Raw genomic sequence first — 26674 nt, 5'->3', positions numbered from 1 at the left:
AGATCAGAAGCATCACTTCAGTGTTCAGAGGCAAGAACAACGTTCTGTCCTTGTGCTTTGCAAAGTATACAGTATGAAAGCTCTCAATTAATTCAGTCTTAAGTGTTATGCCCTCTTGATAAAAACACTTTGTTTTAGAGTGGTGAAGCTAGCATGTGAATGACAGGGATGCTATTGTAACTTTCAATCAAGGTAGAATGATAAGGGCTTTCTAGACTTGGACATTGTTGGAGTATTTTTTTAAATTTAATTTTATATGAACAGACAAAAAGAAAAAGATACTTCACAATTGCATTTTTAGAAAAAACCATGTCAATGTATTGATTGAATTAAACAACACAGGTATTAGAAAAATAAACTTTTTGAGTCTGTTTCCTCTTCCACATATAAGTTGTCAAGTTGTTCATTACGATCACAGACCAAACTCTTTGTGACTATTCCCCCCCACCCCGGACTCATTTATTGCTTCCATACTCATGGTTTTGATATTCTGGCTGCAAAGTTTCAATTTTTTAAAACTAAATATACATGCTCGCTTTTCTTTGCTTGTGTTTCCCATCAAATAAATTATAGGAAAGAATTCAGATGTGTATATCATAAGCTTTTGAATATCATTTACTAAAGACCAGAACTGTTGCACAGAGTTCCACTACATAAATATTAGAGTTCCTTTATATCTAATGCACTTCAAACACGTTAAATTTCTCAAATATTTTGGCCAATCTGACAGGAGTGTAAATACCAACGATAAAGCATCTTCAAAACATATTTTCCATCTCCAAATTAGCGATCAGTCCTTGGTTAAGGGGCTCATGAAGGGCCCTGTTTTTTATAAGGTACCTTTTAACATGCCCCAGCTCCCAGAGGAAAGGAACTTCCACATATCAGAACGGGGTTCCCTTGATGGTGGTCTGATTGAAGTGGTAATTCTCCTCCTGAGCCCAAAAAGCACTGCAAGACTTCTCAAGAAGCCACCCGCCATCAGATGTTCTCCCTCGGCCACCACAAGACAGCTCTCTCAGCTTTTCAGAGTGCTGGTTTTCTTTGACAGACTTCAGTTTTTTGCCCTTTGGAGACATGAGCAAAAGCTCAGGTATAAAGTAAACCTGTGCAATAAACTTGCTCTGCAGATAGGATGTGAGCTGTCAACGCCTTACACAGGCAAAACACAGCCCACCTGGGACTTGGTATACCTTCTGTGTTTGCTGCCTGTCTGGGTCTGCAAAAACATGGCTGTGCACTTGGGGAAGCGTAGTCGATAGGCGGAGGGAGTGTATTTGCCTTGATAGGGATTGCTAGTTGGGCCGGACTATGTTTAGCATGCCCTGCTTAGATTTATAGTGGAGAAGGGAACTACTCCGAGCTTTAGCCAAGTCTAGGAAGAGAGTGCCTAATGCATTTTTGTTATTTCCTTTTCTTGCTCTTCGCATGCCTGTATGGTGGGGCCATTTCATAAAGTGTGAAACTTGCTTTGTACAATACATTGTACAGACTTTAATCAATATATTGCCTGTTGGCCATATGTGTGTGTGTATATATATATGTTTTTGAAATGATTTCAGGGGGTAAAATGCTGTGATAGGTTTGCAATTTGATAAATAAAACACCTCAGAACCAATTTTCAATCCTTATGCTGAAAAATAAAGGCACCTTCCTCACCATTATTCATGTTTAATTTGGGCTAACTGATTTATTTATCCCAAATCGTCCAGATTTCCTAAATGTGATCCTAAACCATGTCAAGAAAAAAATAATTGGAAGGTGGTTGGTTATTGGGTTCCCTATCCCGAAAGATATGTTAATGCACTAAGATATATTGGGGATTTTCCTGTGGTTTCTGTTTCTTTTGGTTATGGTATTGCACCTATCACTCACTGTGATTAAAAATAGGACCATTATAAGTACTAGCCGGCAGGTGTGTACATTAGAGCTGGGAATAGAAGTCCTTCCAATTTTAGGATTGGAAGCCGTAATCCTGGATGTAGATTCCCTGAGGTCTTAATTTTCTTAGTATTGCAGTTGCTGAAGTTCTCATTGCTCCTCCACCTGAGTCTTTTACCACCTGCCTCTTCTGATTTCATTGCCCTTCCTCTGCCATAGACCCCTTTTCCTGTCCTTTGACAATTCATATTTTTTCTTTCATTCAAAGTATATTCTGTCTGGCCAATTTTAAACCCTTTTTTTGCTTCCCCCAGCTGTGTGCTTCAGTGCCAAAAGTATCAGCCATGTACATGAATCTCATAACTGAAAATATTTTAATAAATGCGAGAAATCATTTTTGTAGTAGCAAACTCCTCTCCCCTTCTGTGTCCTGTCAGTATGAACAAGCAGGAGAAAGCAAGCTGAGTTTTACAATCTAGCTAGAACAGCCCTGTCTTGAAGGCAATTGGAACAAAACTTTCTCATGGAGAGTTACAGCTCATTCCTGAGTTTTGCGGTGGCTGGGGATGGCGTAGCCGAGGCGCCGCTGCAGCACCTCCAAAAAGTTTCCCAACTGCCGAAAGGCTTAAAAAAAAGCCTTTCTAAAGTTTAAAAATAAAAAATGGGGAATTTTTCCCTATAGAGAACAGTGAGGCCGTGCCAGAAAAAAACTGTGCAGCAACGCTGTTTCGGAGGGGGGCGTTCCCTGGCTGGAAGGGGTTAGGAGGCAGACTAGTAGCAGTCCCACCCCCCGGAACACCCCAGGAACTCCTCCCTGGGCACTGATGCGAGCCCTTGCACTGGCAGGAGGCTGGCAGGAGGCTGAGCCGGCGTCCATGGGCCACGTTGCTGTGTCAGTCCTCGGGCGCCACCACAAGTGGCACTATGCCAGCATAGGGGGCTGGTTGCCTCCTAAGCCCATTCAACCCCCAGGGTCAGGAATGAGCTGCCGGAGTGAGTTGTCCCAAGGCCATTCCAATCCCCTCAACTACACAACTGGTGAATCCAGGCCTGTTGGAATCAGTGCTCAATCCAGTGAACTAGTGTAGTTATCTTTTACTAGGAGTTCAGTAGTGAGGCTGTGATTCAGTGGTTCCAATTTCATACTGCTTTAAAAGACAGCAGCATTAGACATGGATTAGAGGGATTTATAACCCTCCCCAGCAATGCTCCCAACCATCTTTTGCTTACATCTCATATTAACATGAGGTCCAACTCATTCATAGCATGTTTGTAACCTGTGATTATTCCTGCTGATTTCATACAATGTGTAGCATTTGCAGCAGATGATCACAAGAACAGCCTGCGGAAACTCCCCTCTCAGCATCCATAGGTGCCCATGAATGAGACATCGTGTTGCCCCTTGGGAGAACCTGTTGGGGAATCTTGTTAATAACTCATGCCTTACAAACCTTCCTGTTTGACCATAGTGTTTGGTGGTTTTGTTTGCTTGGCCTTAATGGATGCATACATTATGCAACAGAAGCTGCCTGCTTGGCATTGTCATTTGGGGCTGCCACTTCCTTGGTTTTCTGTCTTTTGAATGAAAGCTTCCTGCTTCCTTGTCTCTGCTAAGCTTTGAAAGTCAAAGGTTTTCCAGTAAATGCTACACTTGGGGAGGGGGGGTCCTTCAACCAAAATTTTTTAGATTGCCTAGAGGTTTGCGCTTTTCAAAAAACAAGTATTGCTGATATGATAGGGCTGTTACACAATGATGCTATTTTGATGCTTGCCCTGCAAAATTATCTGAAGTTCTCCCCACAAAAGACCCCCCGACCACACCTCTGTAGCTTTATTTTTAAAACAAATGTGGGCCCGAGTAATGTGTAAATAGAAGGTGTATTCAGCCCTGTAACTCAATTTCCTATCCATTACCCAACGTGGATTTTCTGAGTCAGAAGAAGAAGTAGAGTTGTTTTTTATATATTGACTTTCTCTACCTCTTAAGGCAGAATCAAACCGGCTTACAATCACCTTCCCTTCCCCTCCCCACAACAGACATCCTGTGAGGTAGGTGAAGCTGAGAGAACTGTGACTAGCCCAAGGTCACCCAGCTGGCTTCGTGTGTAGGAGTGGAGAAACAAATCCAGTTCACCAGATTAGCCTCCGCCGCTCATCTGGAGGAGTGGGGAATCAAACCCGGTTCTACAGATCAGAGTCTACCACTCTGGACAGTAGAATCCTTCTGAGCATAAGAATCCCTTTGCTCTCCTAGCAAAACTCCTTTTTAGAGTTTAGTGGGGGCAGCTGTTAGGCTGTCCTGAGCCGAAACACCGGTCTCAGAAGAAAGGATTAGCTTCAAAAGTGGTACACAGATGGGCTTGAGTTGAGATGCTCTTTATGAACTTAACATTTTTCTTAAATTTTAATACGAATGTCCATATACGGAGGATGGAACAATAGGAGGGCCCCCTCGACAGCAAAGGAAATTAATGACCATTGGCTTACTTTCACTTTTATTACATACACCACTGTAAGTGAAGCTTTTTAATTCCATGTGCCCATCTCATGCTATTGCTTTTGCCTGATGCCCATCCCTGCTTAACTTCTCACCACTCCAGGGAGATGGCAATTCTGTTTTTTAACTGGGTGTTTGCCGACTCTTCCCCTCTCTTTACACTCATGAGGAACTGCGTGTGGGTTCAAGATGTACATGGGTGAGTTAGTCTGGCAGTCTCTCAAAGGCTCTCTTTCAATATTACCATAATACTCTAAAATACTAAACTTAGATACTGTTATTTTTAAGGCTTTGAACCGAATTTCTGAGAGCAGCTGTTAAACTCCCCGTGGTTCATATGTGACACAGCTACTGACTCATTCTGTTCGCTGGCATTAACAGAACTCACCCAGGTTTCCGTGGAGAGGTTCTGTGTAATACCGACCTTCAGGCTTGATTTTTGCAGTGCCCTTTCTTCTGCTAGCTTCCCCGGAAGCATGGATTCATGGCTCAACTGATGTGTGAAGCTGTGAAAGCACATGACGCTTGCAGCCGACGACAAGCAACCTTTACCAGGCACTGTTTTCCTGCTCAATTGCCTTTTGGCTACAGTGCCATTAGAAATCCTTAATGCAGCATATCAGATGCATAGAGGTGCATTGAGTCCCTAACGCTTGTACAGTGGCCTGAAGGCATTCTGCAGATTTGGCCAACTCGCAGTATCTCCACCACCTGATGGAATAGTCAATGGTTGCTGTTGCTAGTTGGTCTATGCCAACATACACATGCTGGATATAGTATGGTGAAGGTGAAGGGGTAGATTGGTTGATACCCCCTCCCCCCCCCCAAGAAAACTTAGATGGTTTCCTAGCCAAGGAAGCCTGGACTGCCCTGCCCAGAAGCTCAGAAATCACAAATGCTGGCTGGTCTAGACGTGCTGGGATATACAAGGGTGGATGGAGGGGCTGGGACAGAGGACAAAAGGCTCTCCTCTATTTCCTTTTCCTTGGTTGCTGTTGCCATTGTGGACGTGGCAACCAGTTTTGCTGTTACTGGTCACTAGAAGCCCAGCTGCTTTGCAATACCAGTGCAGTGCCAGAAATTGTGACACTACATCAATCCTTTCAATCCTATGTGCTGGCTTGCTGTGCAGTGGATTACAGGATTTTGTCATGGAAAATTTTGTGACTTCAGATATGCTTTTCTATGCCCCCTACTGGCTGCTCTTTTTACAAATCCTTTCTGTTGCCGGCTTTCGGAATTCTATCCAGCAAATCCTATGATTGCTAGCCCCCCTCACCTACCACTGTAATTCAGCATTAGTGATGCATCTTTTTAAAGTAATGAACATTACTAACTGTTCAGTAATTTATCTGCAAATGTGAAGCAGTGTTCTGTAGGAATTACTATGCCGAAAGTGCATAATACACAAGTAGGGATTGGCAGTGTGGGGATGATGTTTACGCTGAGCTGTCTTAACAGCGTTGCTTGTTAAGAATCACATTCTTGTGGCACTTGATTGTTCAGTGAATGCTAAATGATACCAATGAAGCATTAGGTTTTAATAACTTGGGGTTTTTTGACAAGTGGCAGAAACCTTGATGTGAAACTATTTCTGCACAGATGTTACACTGTTGAGAACCTTAAACTTTAAGCCAGTTTTTTTTTTCTGTGTTCACAGTTTAAGGTAGACTTGGAAACCTGCAGGTATACACACCAGGAAAGTTATATGGCAATATCTGTGTAGAACAGGACATTTTACTCTCTAAAGCTGCAGCATTTAAGTCTCCAGGAACAACAACTGAAATGTAGTTAAATTAATCCAGACTAGCTGTTGTTCGGAAATAGCAAAGGTAATTTTTGAAGTGCTGGTGCATTATTGAGTCAGTGGCAATTAAAAACAACAACACCCACAACATTTTACATTATTCCTGAACTACCTGGCCTGATCTCTGTCGAATTCAAGATGTTGTGTATGGTTTCCTCCCTCCCCCTCCACTTACTCTTACAACAACCATTAAGGAATGTCTACGAGAGAGTGGTTGGTTACCCTGTGAACTTCATAGCCAAGTGGGGATTTAACCCTGGTCTCTCCTATTCCAGCACTCAAACCACTGCACCATACATACTCTCAAGCAGTTGCACTGAACCCAGAGTTCAGTTCATGTAATAAAAGTAAAAGGCCAAAAATGTACAGACTGACCAAACGGGGTTTCTGTTTTGGGCTTCTTAGTTCTGAGTGTGGAATTCTGTACCCTGTATCTGTTCCTCTTCTTGCAGCTGTCCCCTACACCATCCCTCTTGCTACTACAGTTCCATAAATTTCCATATTCTGCAAAACATCCATTATCCAAGTTCATAAAGAAGCATTCAGGTTAAGCAAGTCGTTCGTCTTTAGCTGTCATTTTGATCTTAAGAATTTTCTTGATGAACTGGTGGTCTTCTGAGGGTTTGGACCAGGCACAGAGCTACCTGCAGACTTCACATAGCACAACCTTAGGATTTTGCAGTTCTCAGTAGGTACCATGGAATTTATTGATTGATTTACTCCATTTATAGCCTGCCTTTCTCACTGAGACTGAAGGCAGATTACAAAATATAAAAACAGATGAGTTAGACATAACATTCAGTAAACAATGCGGTGGGACTAGGATAAGAGAATAATACAAAAACTGAATTGAAATATAACAATCTCATGTGTTGCATTATAGCCATATTTGGTTGAAAGCTTGTATTTTTTTAACAACGTTGTATGTATTTGTGCCCTTGAAAACATTGTTTTGTTTATCTTTTGCATTCATGTCTTTCACAGTAAAACTTTGTTTTGTGTGTGTTTGTGTTTGTATGTGTGTTCATTTCAACTGCTGGAATCACACCTCTCCCATTAAACTGTTTTCACACATGTAACAATCCATCTTTTCAACTGTTAGTTAATAAATGTTGCATGTAACCTTTTGTGGTTTGCTTTTTTGTTCAGTTTTTCTTTTGGAAATTTCAAGTAACAAAACACACGACAATTTTACTGTTGCAACCGCCATCACATTACCCCGAGAGGTCCAGTTTCCCTCATCTTCTCCCTCCTCACTAATCGTGCCTTTGCGTTTTTGAAGGTACAGAGAAACAGTAAGCAAAACAGTCTTCTGGGATTTGGGCTGCGGACACACCTGCCTGCACACCTCCATATCACACCAGCAGTTTACAAGGAGTTAGATTCTGCCGCAATACGGCACAATGATCCGCAACACAGACTGTAGGTGGTGCGTCTGGTTAACTGAACCCGAATGGTATAGAAAAGCAGGGAGCGGGGCCAATAGATGGCTCTCCTGGATCAGTGGTCTTCCACAGTTACACAGATGCAAGAAAAGGGCAGCCGCATGTTTCTTCCCAACCTGATGGCAGACATGCTGTCTTGGAGGCTCAGGTTCAGTTGCAGATCTCCTGCATCTCTGCAGCTTTAGCCTATGTGATGCCCTTGTTTCTCAAACTACTGTACTTTACATACTCGTATTAGGCTTGGCTGGTCCCCAGTGGCCTATAGCAACATACAGTGAGGGAAAACAGTATTTGATCCCCTGCTGAATTTGCCCATTTGCCCTCTGACGAAGAAATGACCAGTCCATAATTTTAATGGTAGGTCTATTGTAGCTGTGAGAGACAGAATAACAACAGGAAAACCCCTAGAAACCCAGAAGACAAAAGTCAGAGATTGATGTGCATTATAATGAGTGAAATAAGTATTTGATCCCTTTGCAAAAGATGACTTAGTACTTGGTGGCAAAACCCTTGTTGGCAATTACAGAGGTCAGACGTTTCTTGTAGGTGGCCACCAGGTTTGCACACATCTTAGGAGGTATTTTGTCCCTCTCCCCTCTGCAGATCCTCTCCAAGTCAGTAAGATTTCGAGGCTGATGTGTAGCTACTCGAACCTTCAGCTCCCTCCACAGATTTTTGATGGCTAGGCCACTCCAGGACCTTAATGTGCTTCTTCTTGAGCCACTCCTTTGTTGCCTTGGCCGTGTGTTTTGGGTCATTGTCATGCTGGAATATCCATCCTCGACCCATTTTCAATGCCTTGGCTGAGGGAAGGAGGTGCTCACCCAAGATTTGACGATACATGGTCCCGTCCATCGTCCCTTCGATGCGGTGAAGGTATCCTGTCCCCTTAGCAGAAAAACACCCCCAAAGCATAATATGTCCCCCTCCATGTTTGACGGTGGGGATGGTGTTCTTGGGGTCGTAGGCAGCATTCCTCCTCCTCCAAACACGGCGAGTTGAGTTGATGCCAAAGAGCTCTATTTTGGTCTCATCTGACCACAACACTTTCACCCAGTTCTCCTCTGGGTCATTCAGATGTGTATTGGCAAACTGCATACCGGCCTGTATATGTGCTGTCTTGAGCAAGGGGACCTTGCGGTCTCTGCAAGATCTCAGTCCTTCACGGCGTAGTGTGTTACCAACTGTTTTCATGGTGACTATGGTCCCAGCTGCCCTGAGATCATTGACAAGTTCCCCCATGTAGTTCTGGGCTGCTTCATCACCGTTCTCATGATCATTGCAACTCCACAAGATGAGATCTTGCATGGAGCCCCAGACCGAGGGAGGTTGACAGTTATTTTGTGTTTCTTCCATTTGTGAATTATTGCATCAACTGTTGTCACCTTCTTACCAAGCTGCTTGGCAATAGTCTTGTAGCCCAGTCCAGTCTGTAGCCCAGTCTGGCTGGTTGATAGGGGATCAAATACTTATTTCACTCATTATAATGCACATCAATCTCTGACTTTTGTCTTCTGGGTTTCTGGGGGTTTTCCTGTTGTTATTCTGTCTCTCACAGCTACAATAGGCCTACCATTAAAATTATGGACTGGTCATTTCTTCGTCAGAGGGCAAAAGGGCAAATTTAGCAGGGGATCAAATACTTTTTTCCCTCACTGTACATATGCTGGATATAGTACAATCATAGAGTTGGAAGGGACCACCAGGGTCATCTAGTCCAACCCCATGAACACTGCAGGAAATTCCCAACTACCTCCCCCACACACCCCCAGTGACCCCTACTCCATGCCCATGGTGAAGGTTGTACCCCCGCCAAGGAAACTTAGATGGTTTCCCAGCCAGGGAAGCCTGGACTCCCCAGCCCAGATACTCAGAAACCACAAATGCTGGCAGGTCTAGACATGCTGAGATATACAAGGGTGAATGGAGGGGCTGGGGCAGAGGGCAAAAGGCTGTCCTCTGTTTCCTTTTCCTTGGTTGTGTCTATTCCCAGCTTTCCCCTTGTTGTTTCTACCTCCTTCCTCACCATGTTCCCCCCCTTCTTGCTCCCTGGCATTCTCCTCCTTTCCGTATACACCCTCATGCCTTGTTCATCAGCTGCTTCCTCCTCTTCCAGCAGCTAGTGGGAGTGACACAGCTTCTCTGAATGGCTTTTGTAGGTTGGTGCCTGCAAGTGGCTTCTTGGGGAGGTTTTTCCCCAGTGGCATCTTGGGTTCCCATTTCCTTTGATGGCAGAGGAGATGGTGATTGCCAAAGCACTCCCTGCCTTGTGAACTTCACTCTTCCTTTGCCTAGCAGACCCTTGAGCCTTGGGTCTTGGGTGCTAGAACCACCTTGGCTTGCTGAAAGGCTTGGGAAGGGAAGAGATGGGAGGTAGGAGGTTGGTCCCTTGCTGTCTGAAAGCAGTTCATAGAGACCCCAGTATTGGTTTGGGTGTACTTTGTAGCATGTAAGGGCTATCTAAATGTTGAGATAGAATTTGTAAAACACAATACAAGGCCTCCTAAATTCAATCTATACAAAGCTGCTTTGAGAGCCTCTGGAGGAAAGGCATAGTAGAAATGTTTTAAATCAAAATAAGCAAAGGTAAGTATTCTTTTTTTCAGAAATATAGTTTAATTTGTTGCATCTTCAGTAATAGTTGCTGACCCCCAGGCTTTGTGGCTCATTTTGTATGTTCAGTTAGTTTCAGTTGGGGAGGTGCTGTGGCTCGGTTTGTAGAGCATCAGCTTGGCATGCAGAAGGTCCCAGGTTCAATCCCCAGCATCTCCAGTTAAAGGGACTAGGCAAGTAGGTGATGTGAAAGACCTCTGCCTGAGACCCTGGAGAGCCGCTGCTGGTCTGAGTAGACAATACTGACTTTGATGGACTGATTCAGTATAAGGCAGCTTCATTTGTTCAACTTTGTTCTTTGATAAACCCAGTTGACAAATGTACCAGTACTGTATGTCCCTTTGAGGATCATCTCCTCATGACCTGACCTGCTTCTTGGCATGTCTTCATTCTGTCAGGACTCACAGGTTTGTCCCTCTCAAAACAATTCTGAACCCTATTTTCAAACCCAGAGTCTGGAATTAACTACTTACGGGATGACTGTTCATCTTTTTAAAACAGTCATGCATTCAAATATTGGTAACCACAAATCTGGTGCTCTTATGTGTTGGGGCATATAACAAGAAACCTAAATAGTATTATTTGAGGTTGTTCTATTAAGGTTAGATTTCTCTGGTCCCTAAAAGGAGCCATGGCTTATTATATATTGAAATTTGAACACATTCTTAGTCACCTGTGGGAGAGGAGAAAGGACGTTTCATCTCATAAAAAGCTTCATGATGATCCTGAAAACTGAGTGCAGCAGAAAGCTTCTTAGAAGTATTAGCACAAATCCTTTGTCTACCAGCGGTGACATTTTTAGTAGTTTGTCTGAAATCCAAAAAGGTTGAAATGTATAATTTGGGGCTCCCAGAATTTTGCCTCACTGTGAAGGTCCCTGGTGGTGGAACTTGCCATCAACCTTATGGCAACCCTGTAGGGTTTTCAAGGCAGGAGACCTGCAGAGATGGTTTGCCATTGCCTGCTTCTGTGTTGCGACCCTGGACTTCCTTGGTGGGTCTCCCATCCAACTATAATGAAGGCCGACCCTGCTTAGCTTCCATGATCTGATAAGGTCCGGCTAGCTTGGGCTATCCAAGTCAGGGCTTGAGGGGTCCTTGTTAGCACTGGGATATTTTATTAGACTTTTACCAGAATTTGACCTCTGGAGAAATAGCTAGGATGCTGAGCAAAGAAGTCTCCTTGATATACAGAGTATAGAATTTCTTTCATTGGGATCATATTTTGGTGAGTAATCTCCTCCATGGATCTGTCCCCGGGAGCAAACAATGTCAGGAATGTCTATGCTCAGCAGAGTGGCAAAGTTGAGCTTAACATGACTTCTGCTGGTCCAGGTAAGAACTGTTCTGAACATCTAATTGTAAGTTGAAGCTGTGGATAATCTTGAAGGGTGTAGGTAAAAGAAATGGGGCTCTTACAATGTAAAATCTGTGCATGAGGCCCTGATCTGGCATACCGAGCAGTGGCTCCAGGAGCACTTGTTCTCTTTTGGGTGAGGGGGAAGACACAACAAACATAGAGCTGGAAGGGACCTCAAGGGTCATCTAGTCCAACCCCCCCTGCACAACGCAGGAAATTCACAACTACTTCCCCCCACCCCACCCCAGTGACCCCTGCTCTGTGCCCAGAGAAAGGCAAAAAACCTCCAGGATCCCTGATCAATCTGGCCTGGAGGAAAATTCCTTTCTGACCCAAAGTGGTGCTCGGCATTACCCTGGGCATATAAGAAAGGGCCACGAGAGCTGAGCACTGATTCATCCCTTCCTGCCCTCCCTCTCCTCTAGAGCTCCTAGAGCTGCTGTACCACACTCCTGATCTAGATTGGGGCGTTGCAGCAATTTTTAAAGAACTACGAATGCTTCTAAAATGGTGTCAGAGGCCACGGGATGGACCCGTGACCGCCGTCACATGTAATTTGGCTCTTGGTTTGTGCATGTATGTGTAGTACTGTGCACACCACTGCAAGCTCCCTGGAGGAAGGGCAGGATAAAATGTGTGGATAGCTGTGTAAGAGTTTAAGGCTCTGCATAAGATCAAATCAGAAATGTTGTTCATTTCACCCTGACGGGGTTAAAAAATGTGGCCAGTCTTTAAGCCCAGCCTTCACCCTGCATCTGAATGAATGGGCTGTTGAAATGCTAGTGTAGTCTTTCAGATGCCATAATAACCTTTTGTTCAGTTCTATGGGAGGGGTTGTGGCTCAGTAGAAGGGCCTCTGATGTCATGTGACCAGGAATAGGCAAAAACCTCCCCCTTTTGTCAGTGGAAATTTTCTGCAAGATCCTACCCACTGTCCAGCACTCTGCCTCAAACAGTGGCTATGTCTGCTGCAAGCAGAGCAAGATGGAGTTTGTGTGCATGTGTGTGTGTGTGTGTAATGGGCTGTCAAGTCGCAGCTGACTTATGGTGACCCCTCATGAGGTTTTCAAGACAAGAGATGAACAGAGGTGGTTTGCCATTGCCTGCCTCTGCACAGCAACCCTGGTATTCCTTGGTGGTCTCCCATCCAAGTACTAAATGGGGCCGACCCTGCTTAGCTTCTGAGATCTGATGAGATCAGGCTAGCCTGGGCCATCCAGGTCAGGGTGAGTTAGATTTAGTTAGATGTCCTCTAGTGTCACCCCCCAATCCCTAATATTTAGAGGGATATAAAAGGGGGGACCTAGGAGGATCCACGGGGAGAAGAAATCCCATTTTCACCCCCTGCTTCCCCTCCTCTGGTGCCAGTTTTCCCCAACCACTTACGTGGTGGTCTTTCCCTCTCCACTTCTGCCATGTGGCAAAGGGTAGGAGAAGTGGGCGAATAAGGCAAGCTAGAGGAAGCTCCAGCATCTTTTCCTCATTGGCTTTAGCTAACCGTTGCAACCACGTTTCACATGGCATTTGAGTTGTTACTGCAGCCTTTCCCATCATGGCTCTGTGGAATGGGCTCTCTGAAGAGGTGAGGAGGCCCCCTCCTTGGATATCTTTAGGAGGTACTGCAAGGTCTGCCTGTTTGCTAGGACTTTTGGGGGAGTCTGAACTGGCAGGCAACTTTTAAGCGGGGTGTGGGGGGAGAATGATGGGTTTGTTATTTAATTTTTGCTTTTAAACGGAAAAGGTTTTAGCTATCATTATAAGCTGCCTTGAACCCCCAGAAAAGTGGGGGGTATACATGTTTTAATAAATAAAATACCTACTTGAATTATTTGGCCTTTTTTCAGATACCTGCACATGAGACAACACTCTGTCTGCATTTTTTAAACCCTCTCCAAATGTTTTTTAAGCATATCAGATTTGTCTGCAAACCTGGGTGTCTCCTCTGAATTGCAGAACCTTAAAATGTAGCCATGGCTGGCCCCACAGTACAGATTTTCTTTTGATCAGCTCAGTTGCTAGCCCTTGGCTGTTGGATGTAATAATTGCATCTTGCAAGAAGGTTCCTTTTAGCCCTTAAAAGCAGAAGCCAGTTCAGATAGGATAGGTATAATAATTTTTTTAAGAAGCTGTCTGGGCCAATGACATTTTTTGTAATGAATTTCAGATTATTATGCATGGTGTGGTGGTATTTTTTCCTTGGCCATGTTGAGTTTATTGCCAGTCAGCTGCTTTGAGTGGCTTTGAGTTCTGTAATACCTGAGTCACATTTTTTTCTCTGGGCCATTCATGCTTCTATATCTGCTGCTCATGGGACCAAATTAGTGATAGAGGCTTTTAAAAAAGCGTGTTTGAGATAGTTTGAGGAATGCAGTAGAATGTATCTTACGTGGTCTTAAGTTTTAAATTTGCTTCAGAACCAGCCTTACAGAACTAGTTGTATGAAGGCCCATCATGTTACAGTTTGGGCTGCACATTGAATGGCTGTCATGCCATGATGGAACAGCAGGGGGCAGCTTTGCCGCAGCAACCCAGTCACAAAAAACCACTCCGGCAGGTTCTATTGGCCTGTGTAATAGGGTTTTATAAAGAGATGATGCATTCTTATTAGATTTAAAAGTTTCAGTGTTATGATGCTGTACAATCACAGACAGGCCCTTCTGAACCATTTGCTTTGGGTAGTGAATTTTTAAGCTTGTCTGTTAACCTTACCTCACTTCCTCACAGGGTGTCTGTTGTGGGGAGGGGAAGGGAAGGTGATTGTAAGCCGGTTTGAGTCTCCTTTAAGTGGTAGAGAAAGTCGGCATATAAAAACCAACACTTCTTCTTCTTCTCCTTTCTTCTTCTTTGACTGAAACAAATAAACAAGCGAACGGTTATCCTTTTTTTTTTTTGCGGGGGGGGGAAGCAAATAGAATGGCTTTATATATCACTGTTGCCTAAAATTAAATAACAAAACACTTCATTGAAATACATAGAAATAGCAGTACAAAACAAGAATGAAATACAACTAGTAGCAGGCACGCCCAACCTTTGTGAACCTGTGGGTACTTCAGGAATTTTGAAGACAGGAAGCGGGTTCCACCCCAAAGTGGCTGCCAGGGGTGCCGGGGCAAATTACAGAATGGTGGAACATTCCAAGCCAAGCGTTGTCTTACGATGGAGGCAGCTGTTTCTGAATGAGGGCTCCCTGAAGACGCAAAGGGGATGCCCCCTGGGCTCTTCTGAAGCCATCTCTTCCTTTTCCATTGAGGTGGAGGAAACTCTCGATTGACTCTTAGGTGGAGGAAGAAGGAAGTGGGTGCTGGGATCCCCATTGGCAAGCACTAAGCTCCGAGGCCACTCCATAAAAAGCACCATTCCTACCAACGCAGCTGACCTTTTCCCTTCCATTCAGAGGCTTCAATGGAGCAATGGGACGCATGTCGAGAGGCAGAACTGCCTGTCTTGGGAACCACATATTCCTAAATCCATCTTTGCTCAGAGAATATCGGGTGGGAACAGGCCTGGCTATGTCTATGTCTGCCGATTTCCTCCAGTAGATGTCCCCAAAGACCATTTTCTCCCAGCTAAGCTCACTTTTGGTTTTGGAGCCCAGATGAAGTGAAAATGTTTAAAAACAATTGGAAGGGGAGAGGGATTGACCGGAAGCTGGTGGGGAGAAGGCTAGACTTCCTTCTCACTCTGAGGGAGAGGGCGCCTGTTTTTCTGCTCTTTTTCAGAAGGGTGTCTGAAGAGTGGAATATGCCAAGGGAACAAAGCACCCTCCTCTGGGAGGAATTTTGTGGCGTGAGCTGCAGGGGCCCCTGGGTTAAACCTGTTCCAGGGAGCTTTGCAGGTGTGGGTTTGAGACCCCACCCGTGGCCCAGTGTCCTAAGCCTGGATCTCCCCAGCCCAGCCACAGGGCCTCCATCTTTGATGGATACAGTTTCAGCCGACTCTGTTTCAGTCACTTCACCACGGCCCCCAGACACCTGGCCTGTAGATCTGGGATGGCATCACATGAGATGGGGGATGCTCAGGCTGACTGACACACCCTTTATTTTCGTTAGCAAGCCCATGCACTGCTGCCCTTGCTACACCAGGGGTCTCATTCTTGCCCCCCCACACTTCCAGTCATTCCAGCAACCTTCATGCTCCATCTATCTCCCCCTCCCACCACCACACCAATAGCAGGCCTGTTTGAGGTTGCCTAATACCCTTTGGTTTGAATCCTGTTCATTCAAGTTCAGTGAGTTGGTGGTAACAGAACTGCTCCCAGGCTTTATGGAATTCTGTATATTTTTTTTGGCTGCAGCACCATTCCTTTGAGTAAAAGCTAAAGAGCCTGGGCACTTCTCGGTTTAGAAACAAGGCAGCTAGGGCAGGGGGAATATGATAGAGGCTTATAAAATCATGCGTGGGGTAGAGAAAGTGCTGTCCTTTTTCTCTACCCCATGCATAGAGAACTTTTCTCCCTCTCCAAAAATTACTATCACTTAGAGGTGTAAGGAATGAAGTTGATAGGCTAACAGCCCATTCCAGAGGGAAGGGGCTGTGCTGCCTCCAAAGGAGGATTTAGGCCCCCCCCCACTGAAGACAAAATCTTGCCCTTACCTTTGAGGCCTGTGGAACTGCTCCATTGGGTTCCATGGGGAGACACCACCTAAAAAGGTGGCATATCTCGAGGTAAGGGCAAAGGGGGTGTTCCCAGGCCAAAAGGGCTTAGGAGGCCTCCTAAAGGTGGCACTGCACTGCTTCCTCTGCACTGGCCCAGGAACGCCAGGGAAATGCCCCCGAAGGATGGCACACAGAAGTGCGCCATCAGAATGCTGGCGCAAGGCTGTGCCAGCATCCGTGGGCCCAGCTGCAACAGCAGCACCAGGAGTATGGCATGCACGTCTCAGCGCAGGTGTCCGTGCCACTCTGGGTGGCGTAAGTGGCTCAGGCCCTGGCGCAGGTGGCCCAGATGCTGGCGCAAGGAGGGCTGTTGAAAATTTTTTTTGGCTCGGTTCGGATTTGGCTGAATTCCGAACCCCCCCCTGTTCGGGAATGCTGAATTCAGCAGGAAATTCGGCATTCCTGAACAAATTTGGCCATTTAAAGCCCTTTAAAACGCATTTGGGGCTTTCCGCGGCTCTGGGGGGGGCATTTTTTGAGGTGGGGGCTGCTATTCATGCAATGGACAGAGGGGGGGACCCCTTCAGACCCCATAACTCCGGACCCCCTGACCCAATCCTCACCAAACTCAGGGGTTCTTGCAAGGAGGGTCCCCCTCAAGCTACCCTGAAGGTTTGGGACCCCCACCTCAAAAAATGCCCCCCCCCCAGAGCCATGGGAAAAACCTCCCTATGGCTTTCTATGCTGGGATACTTCTCATTAAGCTACTTCCTTATTTGCGGTTAACAGTGTTAACTGCGAATAGGAAATACAGTAGCTTAATGAGAATTCTCCCAGCATAGAAAGCCGTAGAAAGGTTTTTTCCCACGGCTCTGGGGGGGCATTTTTTGAGGTAGAGGTCCCAAACATTCGGGGTGGCTTGAGGGGACCCTCCTTGCAAGAACCCCCGAGTTTGGTGAGGATTGGGTCGGGGGGCTGGAAGGGGGCAAGCCCCCTTCTCCATAAAAACCAATGTAAAACCTTTTGCATTGGTTTTAATGGAGAAGAAGGCTTGCCCCCTTCCAGACCCCGTAACTCTGGACCCCCTGACCCAATCCTCACCAAACTCAGGTGTTCTTGCAAGGAGGGTCCCCCCAAGCTACCCTGAAAGGTTGGGACCCCCATCTCCAAAAATGCCCCCCAGAGGCGTGGGGGGGGGGGAACACCATAGCCTAAGTTAGGCCATTTTCTTCTACCCTACCTAATAACTAGTGAACCCTTACACAAAGTTAACCACCAACATCACAAACAAGGCATCTACCTAGAAGCAGATTGACAACATGCACAACCACACTGTCACTGACAACTGTAGACCGTTTACAAAAACCCTTAACACAACCAACTACAAAAAACTACAAAAAAACCTTACCCTAACCCAAATCCCCCACAGAGGCAATCCAATTGCAAGGCCACCCCCAGCAGAACAGGTAAACCTTCCCCCCTTGGCCTCCCCTCCCCACATAGAATCTGCTCCCCACACACACACACACAGGGGAAAGGTTTTAGAAAAAGCCCCAAAATGGGTCAAACTGTGGATGTCTTCTCTTCCAGCAGGCAGGAGCAGGCAGTCAGGTCAGGGTGGGAGACAGTGTTCAACATTCCAGTACAATTCCAGCCAGGAGGAGCGGGCAGCAGGTCATCTCAGGTCAGGAGCCAAAGGTTCAGCAGCACAGCAGCAGCAAATGGAAGGAGAGTAGTAGCAGCCAGGGGTTTTATCTCTTCTAGCCAATTCAGAGAAGAGGTTCAAATGTGAGAATCCCTTCTCTGATTGGCAGAAGACTCAGTTTGGCCACCTATTGGCCACCGCTTGCTGGGTTTGTTAGGTTGTCTCTCTGGAAGGCAAGTTTGCTCTTTAAAGAGAGCTCTTTAAAGGCAGGAAAAGGCAGGTTCGGGGGACGCCGAACTTGCCGAATTTGTTCCGTGGTCCCCCGAACTTGCCGAGTTCGGCACCGCGTTTCCCCTCCTTTTTTCAGTTTGGCTCCATCCGAGCCAGAAACCGCCGAACCAGGAGAAATTCGGCCGGTTTCCAGTTCGGATGGAACCGAACTGACAGCCCTAGGCACAAGCCCTTCCTCACCTCCCATGGTCTTTCACCCTTTCAGTAGCGTAGATGAGTTTAAAAGGGGATTAGACAGATTTTCGGCTGTGATGATCCAAAGATGTTTCAGCCAAACATCCTCCCCTTCCATCGTTTTGTGTGTATGCAACCTGAGTTGAATTTGGCTAGAGCGTTAAAACAAGCAATACAGTTACTCTAGCCCAGCAGGGTGCTAGAGATTGACTGGAGTCTTGGGACAGATAGCCCTCAACATTGATTATTACTTCAAGAGATGAGCTTATAACAAACCCGCAGCAGAGAAATTCAGGTGGGAATAGATCAGCTAATCTCCTAATAAGCTGTTAAGATCTGAAATTATTATAACGTGCAAGAGAATCCTTGTCCCTGCTCTCCTTCATGTTCTGAAGGGCGACTCAAGTTCAATTGCACATGGTGCCTTAGATCAGAGAAACTCAAGGAGAGAGAGACCCAGTGAAAGCAGACATTAGAAACCTAGGGAAGTACAAGATGTCTGTAGACTGGAGATCACTTGTAATTCTCGGAGAACTCCAGGTCCCACCTGGAGATTGGCAACCATAACTGAATACCAGTGCTACAGTAGGTGCCAACATTAGAAGATGCTAGTCCTCTATGTCCCTTTTGTTGGCACTCCCGAACAACTGGCTGGGGTCTGTGTGAAACAGGATGCTGGAGTTGATGGACCACTGGTCTGTTCCAGCAGGGTATCTCTTACATGCTTTTCTGCTGCTGTTTTTCTGAGCTACATCTGCTCTCCCATCTTTCTCATATGGCTTTGCACACTTCTCTAGGCTCCTCTTCCCCAGTCGCTGTGCTCATCTCCCATCCATGGCCTGCCTTTTCTACTGTGACCCTAGCAGTGCCTTACTGTTTTGAAATCTGTCATTTGAAGATTGCATTTCTAAGTACTTGTTTTGCTAAAATACACTGGCTTTAAAAAAAAAAAAGCGTTATCAGACGTATAGTCCCACAAAATGGCCTTGCAGTTTACCCTGGCTATGTTCCTGAGCATGTTAAAATACATCTGTGTCAGTGAATTTTCCATGCATCCTTGTGCCTTGATCAAAAGAAAACTGATAATAGAGATGGAGAAAACATAAATAGCCTGCTGAGAGTTTGCAGGGGATGCATGTCAATGGAGCTATCTTGCTGAGAAATACCAGGAAATGCTTCTCTTCCCTCACATTCGCTGTTACATATTCCTTAAATTCAGGCATTGCAGAAACTGGGGGGAGGGTAGCTTAAAAGGCCCCCTAGGGAGGCAAACTTTTGTTTCTTTTATGCCTTATCCTTTCTGCTCTGACACACTGCTTTTCTAGCTTTGAAATAAAATAGCATAATTCTTTCTGATGGCAACATTTTCCTGTACCTGTTGTCAAGGGAGTGAAATTAGGTTATCCACATATACAGTCCCCTACTCCCTAAGTTATATTTTTTCTGTTCAGCCATGTAAACATAAAAACATTCCTCTGCCCCCCCACCTCCAACACCAGCCCAGCAACCAGTGAGCAAGGTCGCTGCCCTCTAGAAGTCACAGGAGGGCAGGAGAGTGTAATTGCAGTTGGGGTGGGGAGATTGCTCAGCAGAAGATTTTTTTGTAAGCAATCTAACAGTATTGTAGAGGAGGTGAGAGCCAGTATGGTGTAGTGGTTAGGAGCGATGGATCGTAATCTGGAGAACCAGGTTTTATTCCCCGCTCCTCCACATGAGTGGGGGACTCTAATCTGGTGAACCGGGCCGGTTTCCCCACTCCTACACATGAAGCCAGCTGGGTGACCTTGGGCTAGTCACAGTTCTCTCCAAACACTCGGACCCACCTACTTCACAAGGTGTCTGTTGTGGGGAGAGGAAGGGAAGGCGATCGTATGCTGTTTTGAGTCTCCTTAAAAGGTAGAGAAAATCGGGTATAAAAACCAACTCTTCTTCTTCCTCGCTCTGCACATCTGCAAATTGTAATCTCCCCCCAGCCCCCAGGTTACTAAAATCTTAATCTTTTCCTCCTTCCCTTGGAAACGGTTAGGTGCTTTGACCAATTTTAAACTAAAAGCATCTTGGCAGGGAGGATTAATAGGATCAGAGGAGAAGTGTTTCATTCAATCCTAATGAATTATACCTCTGTCAAGGGAGGGGAGTCCTTAATAGGTTATAGGGGAGATCAAGGGATGTGTAACTAATCCCAGTCTCCCCCAACTGTTCTCATGCTGTGTGAGAGAGAAAAGTAAAAGTTTTACTTTTCTACAAGCAAAATTACAAATATTGTCAATACTAGTGAGACAGAAAGTTGCAAACTGCTGCACTCTATTCAACTTTAGCATATGTGGGTAAATTTTTCTCATCTGAGACACAGGAAAAAAAGTTAAAAGTTGAAAACAGAAAATATTAATTTTGTAATAGTATATGATTTAGATATTAATTGTTGACAACAATTTAAAATATATTCTTGAAAATAATATATATGTCTACCGTATTCACAGGAACGATTATCTCTGTAGTAGATAGTTTTACATAAAAGTCTGCACACTACTCATTTTGAGTGAGTAAAATGTTTTAAACAGCATCTCACTAATTCCAAAAATAAAATATTTTGCTAAAGTGTTTCCCCCCTCAATTTTTCCAATTTTTCTGGTGTGAAAATTAAAAATTCCTGTCTCTCAGATGGCTAAAACTAAGATACATGTGCTAAGGTAGCATGGGGTGCAGCTATCTGAGGCTTTATTTCTCTTAGTATTGAATGTGTTTGGAATTTTGCTTTTAGAAAATTAATACATGTATACTTTTAAATTCACTGACTATTCCAAACATACAAGCTAAGTTATAATTGATGTGTTTTATGTTTTCAAAGTTGTAAAACAAGTTTATGATTGATAAGAAGGTATTGCATATATTTCAACTTTCCCCAAAATTTCTTTCAGAACAAAACAAAACAGGGAAAAATATTTTCTCTCTCTCTCATGGCTTCAAAATTTCTGGAAATTGTACATATCTAATTTTGAAAGGAACTACTAGCTGTGGTGTAAAGTAATTGAGTAGAAAGGCAATCCCCCCCCCCCCGCATGTGTTGATGGAGAGACTTTTCTCTGAGTGATAGTTCTGTGGTACTGGTGTAGAATCCATAAGAGTGACTGCACAGAGGACCACTAAAGCTACTTAATGTATCTTTAGCAGAGTCAGGGTTTGAACAAGGCACTTTTTTGTTCACAGCCCTGCCTCTTAGCTAGAGTCAACATGGTGTAGTGGTTAAGAGTGGTGGATTCTAATCTGGATAACTGGGTTTGGTTCCCCACTCTTCCACATGAGCGGTGGACTCTAATCTGGTGAACCAGGTTTGATTCCCCATTCCTCCACATGAAGCCTGCTGGGTGACCTCGGCTAGTCACAGTTCTCTCCGAACTCTCTTAGCTTTCCTACCTCACAAGGTGTCTGTCGTGGGGAGAGGAAGGGAAGGGGATTGTAAACTGGCTTGAGACTTCTTAAAGGTACAGAACATCAGGGTATAAAAACCAACTCTTCTTTTTGTTCTTGCTTATACTCGTTCTCATCTTGGTTGTTAACGCTCCTATGCTAAAGTTGTCTTCTGTTTGCAGGCTTCAGACAGGTAGGAAATATTAGTCTCATCCAGTTCATATTAGATGCATAAGCACCTCAATCTGTACGTTAGGGAAAACTGAGGCTTTGTGTGTAGGGACTGTGTTAGAATAAAACAGGACAATGACCACATACATTTAGGACATGGGGGGAATCTGCCAGCACTGTTGGGTCAGGGAAGTCCTGCGCAGAAATACTGATCAGTGGAACTACTCTTATTATTGCAACTGGTGGATACCATCTCTTTCCTGCTGCTCTTTCTCTTCTCCACCGCACAGAATATGGGGTTGAATCCCTATGCCATGTATTGCATTTAATACAGAAGGTCTATGCAACCTCTGACTTGGCTGGCCTAAATTGCCAGGAAGGTTAACTGGGTTGCAAAAGCTGGAGTTTGTGCTGATAAATTAGCTGTTCAGTCCTAAACAGAATTACATCCTGAGTAAGTTCGGGGTGCAACTTTGCTTAGGGTTGCACTGTAGATCTGTTTCCTGTTAACCACCAAAGATTGCTTTTAACTTCAGATTGTTCCTGAAAAGAGATCTTTCAGGAATGCTGTTGTCCTGGGCTGGTGAAAAGTGCTGTCAAGTTGCAGCCTACTTATGGCAACCCCATTGGGTTTTAATGTGTAGCAACCCTAGACTTCCTTGGTAGCCTCCCATTGAATTGCTAAACAGGGCTGGCCTTCCTTAGCTTTCAACATCTGATGAGATCGGGCTAGCCTGGGCCATCCAGGTCAGGACATGTTCTGCATTAGTATTGTAAAAACAGGCATTTCCTTGAAAACCACTGAATTTGGGTGTTCCAGTGGATAGGATTAATGAGAACTGTTGGGAAAGACACTTCTCTGCTTCCAAACAGTGCTTTAAATTAAAGATATTAATTAGGAGACTCTTCTACCTGAGTAAATGGATCAAAATAATCTGGTCAGCAAGGTCTGTGTGCTCATCTTGCACCAAAGCATGCCAGTCAAGTTGAGTAACTTGCTAATCATTTGGAGTCTCTTGTTTCCTGTGAGCTCATGTATGCAATTTTAATAATTACAGAGGGGGCTAGCCATTTTAGATGGTTGCAGCAACAAAAAGGCCATGAAATGTGAGAGGCAGAGTAGGCCTGTGATACTTCTGTGCAAAGCTCAAATGTATCCAAGATAAGAACAGTGTCCATTCACGGTAGCAGTAATTGATGGTAACCTGATCTTGTGTTTGCTATGCTAATTTCCCACTTGCGGATGGAGGGGGGGGTACCATTAAGGTTAATCAAGTCAATTAAAAATTGTGCCACATTAAATTCATTGGTTTTTAAGGTGCCATAAAAACTTATATATTTAATCTGGAAGCTGAATTGTGTAGGCCAAACTTTCTGCAAACTATACAAAACTGAATTATTCAGAAGGGCTTCTTTGCACAGGTAATAGGACTATACTGTAATGAAATGTTTTCAGAAAGGTATTTTGGTAATGAGATATGGACTGCGGTCTGTGCTACAGTGTCTGGTACAATGTAATGTCTGTTGCTATAAGTATGATCCTTCTATGCAACTCCTACACCCATTTAATGTGTCGAATTAATGCTTATGCTTTGTTTCAGCTCTGTTCAGATTTTCTCCTCATTTTCAGATTTCTGCAATCCAAACACCTGTTGTAGGGTTTATTGGATGTCCCTTTCTTGTTGATTTAAACTGTCTTGCACTGCGTCATCTCTCTTGCATCTCAGGGAGAAGAGTCGACTATAAATGATGTAAATAAATAAAATAATAAATCAATAAACCAAGATATCAACGTATTATACATAATTCGCTATTATGTAATTTTACATGTTATTTGCACTAGCAGTTACTCTGCATTTGAACGCTCAAAACTGCCTTATACTGAATCAGACAGTTGCTTCACCAAGGTCTGGATTGTCTGCTTTGACTGACAGTGGCTCTCCAAATGCTCAATAATACCTGATCCTTCTTTAACTGGAGTTGCCGAGGACTGAACTTGGGACCTTCTGGATGCAAAGCACCTGCTCTGCCCCTGAGCCATGGCCCCTCGCCAGCTGAAGCACAGAAACAAAATAGTCTAGGACCAGAGCTCTTCCAGCTGAGGGGAATGGAACAAATATTAAAGGGGTAATATATTTGATGCCCTGACCTGAATGGCCCAGGCTAGCCTGATCTCATCAGATCTCAGAAGATAAGCAGGGTCAGCCCTGGTTAGTACTTGGATGGGAGACCACCAAGGAATACCAGGGTTGCTGTGCAGAGGAAGGCACTGGCAAACCACCTCTGTTAGTCTCTTGCCATGAAAACGCCCAAAAGGGGTCGCCATAAGTTGGCTGCGACTTGACGGCACTTAACACACACAATATCTATTTGATAGGTAGCCCTGTGGCGCAGAGTGGTAAGCTGCAGTACTGCAGTCCAAGCTCTGCTCATGACCTGTTTGATCCCAACAGAAGTAAGTTTTAGGTAGCCAGCTCAAGGTTGACTCAGCCTTCCATCCTCCCAAGGTCGGTAAAATGAGTACCCAGCTTGCTGGGGGTAAAGTGTAGATGACTGGGGAAGGCAATTCCAAACCACGCCGTAAACATAGTCTGCCTAGTAAACGTTGTGATGTGACATTACTCCATGGGTCAGTAATGACCCGGTACTTGTACAGGGGACTACCTTTACCCTAACATATTTGATAGAGGGCTAGTGTGGGTACAATTTGAGAAGGCTTTTCACTTATATTCTTTCTCCTGATCTGTGTAAATCTAAAGCTTTCATGCCCCTCTGCTGTCTGATAATTTTTAAAAAATCATATTACTTACATCTCATCAACATGATTTTGTGTGTGCATTAAAGTCAGTAGACTGCTTTATATTTGATAACGGTCAAAGTAAGAGAGATCCTAAACATATAAATCAAGAAACTATTAATTGAAGCTTTCAGAATATAAAGAACATGAATTAACTCTTCAAAATGAGATTAAACTACTTGGCAAGACAAAGAACTAAACAATGCAACTCTCACAAAACTAACAACTGCAAAAATAATTTGCAGGAAGGCTCATTAAACAATGCAAGAAAACTGAATGGCTCGATGTTGTAATTAACTATGTCATTCCAGTACCAAATGAGCAATGACTAATTATGTATCTTGCCTGCTTGCCTACATTGTTTGTCTCACAAAACTAGTTAATTCAGGCTTTTCTTTAACACAGGGTAATGTTTTCAGCAGTGTGCATTGAAATGGTCTCTCAGATGTGTTGGCTGATTCATGGGGTTCTGAAAAGTAATACAAAATTGTGTCAAATCCAGGCTCTGGCAAACAAGGATCTGCAAAAAAATATATACAGTAAGTTTGGAGTGTTCATTATGACAGCTCAGTGTGTACAAATCCCCTTGAGCGGTCATTTGGGCTGAATTCAACATGTAAAATGTTGCCAAAATTAACTGGCGAGTCAAACCTTTCAGCTCACGTATGGACTAGTGGGAATGAGGAAGTGAAAATTAGAACGTCAGGAAAATCATGAGAGCAGTTTCTCACATCCCAGCTTTTCTTTTTTTTAGAGTGTGTTTCTTTCACGAATCAGGGCGAAATGAAGTGGGTGGGGCTGGTTAGTGCCCAGCAGAACGCATGACTGCCAAATAAGTCTCCTCTCCGTCTCCTTGAATGCGTGTGCCGATGGCTTTTTTGGGAGGCCCATCTGGCAGCTGTCCATGGTGCTGATCAGATCACTGCCCCCAGCAGCATCAGCAGCTGCCGCTGCCGCCGCTTTCTCCCGGGTGGAGATTCATCAGAGCTGTGTGCAGATCCTCATTCAGAGGTTAGTTTGCCTTGCCTTTGCCTGAATTTCTCAGCAAACGAGACAGGAAGCTTGAAGATAAACAATCGGAGGTCGGAAACAAGCGCACAGAGAAGCAGCCAGAGGAAGAGCGATGCAACTCCCAGCCGCTTTTGGCGAAGAGTTGTTTTGTCCCTGCAGCCGCTAAGGCAGAACTGGCCGGGTGAGTAGGGGTGGTGTGGAGAATTGTCCCATTGTTAGCTCTGCAAAGCAACCCTGCTGTGACAGCAGAACAAAGGGGGAGGTGTTGATTACCCCCCCATAGCCCATTCTTGGGATGTATTGTGGCACCGTGGTGAAGCATCTGTTGGGCAAAATAGATGCAACGACCCTGAGATATAAGGGCATTGAATTGTTTAGCACCAGGTCGTAGATATAAGGTTCTAGGAGGAGTGCAGCCTTTCTGAGCAGGCACCCTCAATCCACATTCTGAGCTTCCCCCTACCCACCCAGCAGCTGCTCCCTCCGCCAGCCTGTTTCTCTTGCAAGGCAACAAAAATGACCGTGCACAAAGTGGAAGGGAGAGGGAGGGACAAAGCAGGTGGGATTTTGCCAACTCTTGCTGCTGTAAGATCCTGATGGATTCTTTTGCACAAGCTCTGGGTGGAAACACGGCCCTCTCTGGTAGGGGGGAATAATAGCTTGAGGTGTGGGGGGAAGGTGTTCCTTATCCAGGACCCCTTGTGCCTCGTCTTTTCCGTAGAGGTGATCATAGCTGCCCCCCCTCTCCATTTGTGCAGAGCCTCTGAGTAAGCACTTGGTTCCCAGTCTCTTGGTGAAGCTGGACTGCACGAGAAGCCTTGCGTTCCCCTCCCCCCCTAAACCTCCTTTCTCCCGCCATCCATCCATGGGGGAGATGTGCCTTAACCTAATGGGTCACCTCTGCTTGCGACCTCATCAGAGTGAGGTCTCCATCACGTGGCAAGGTCAGAAAGGCATAGGAGCCAAGCTTTGGAAGGGA

General features: G+C 44.9%; 1 protein-coding gene across 1 annotated transcript in view; it reads left to right on the top strand.

Moving 5' to 3' along the window:
• Positions 1 to 26674, top strand: part of OSBP2 (oxysterol binding protein 2) — a 140176-nt gene that overhangs the window by 24573 nt on the left and 88929 nt on the right. The window lies entirely within an intron of this gene.

This window comes from Euleptes europaea, chromosome 13, assembly GCF_029931775.1.
Source record: "Euleptes europaea isolate rEulEur1 chromosome 13, rEulEur1.hap1, whole genome shotgun sequence".
Classification (NCBI taxonomy): domain Eukaryota; kingdom Metazoa; phylum Chordata; class Lepidosauria; order Squamata; family Sphaerodactylidae; genus Euleptes; species Euleptes europaea.
The sequence above is the reverse complement of the archived record's forward strand: the minus strand, read 5'-3'. Positions and strand labels throughout refer to the sequence as shown.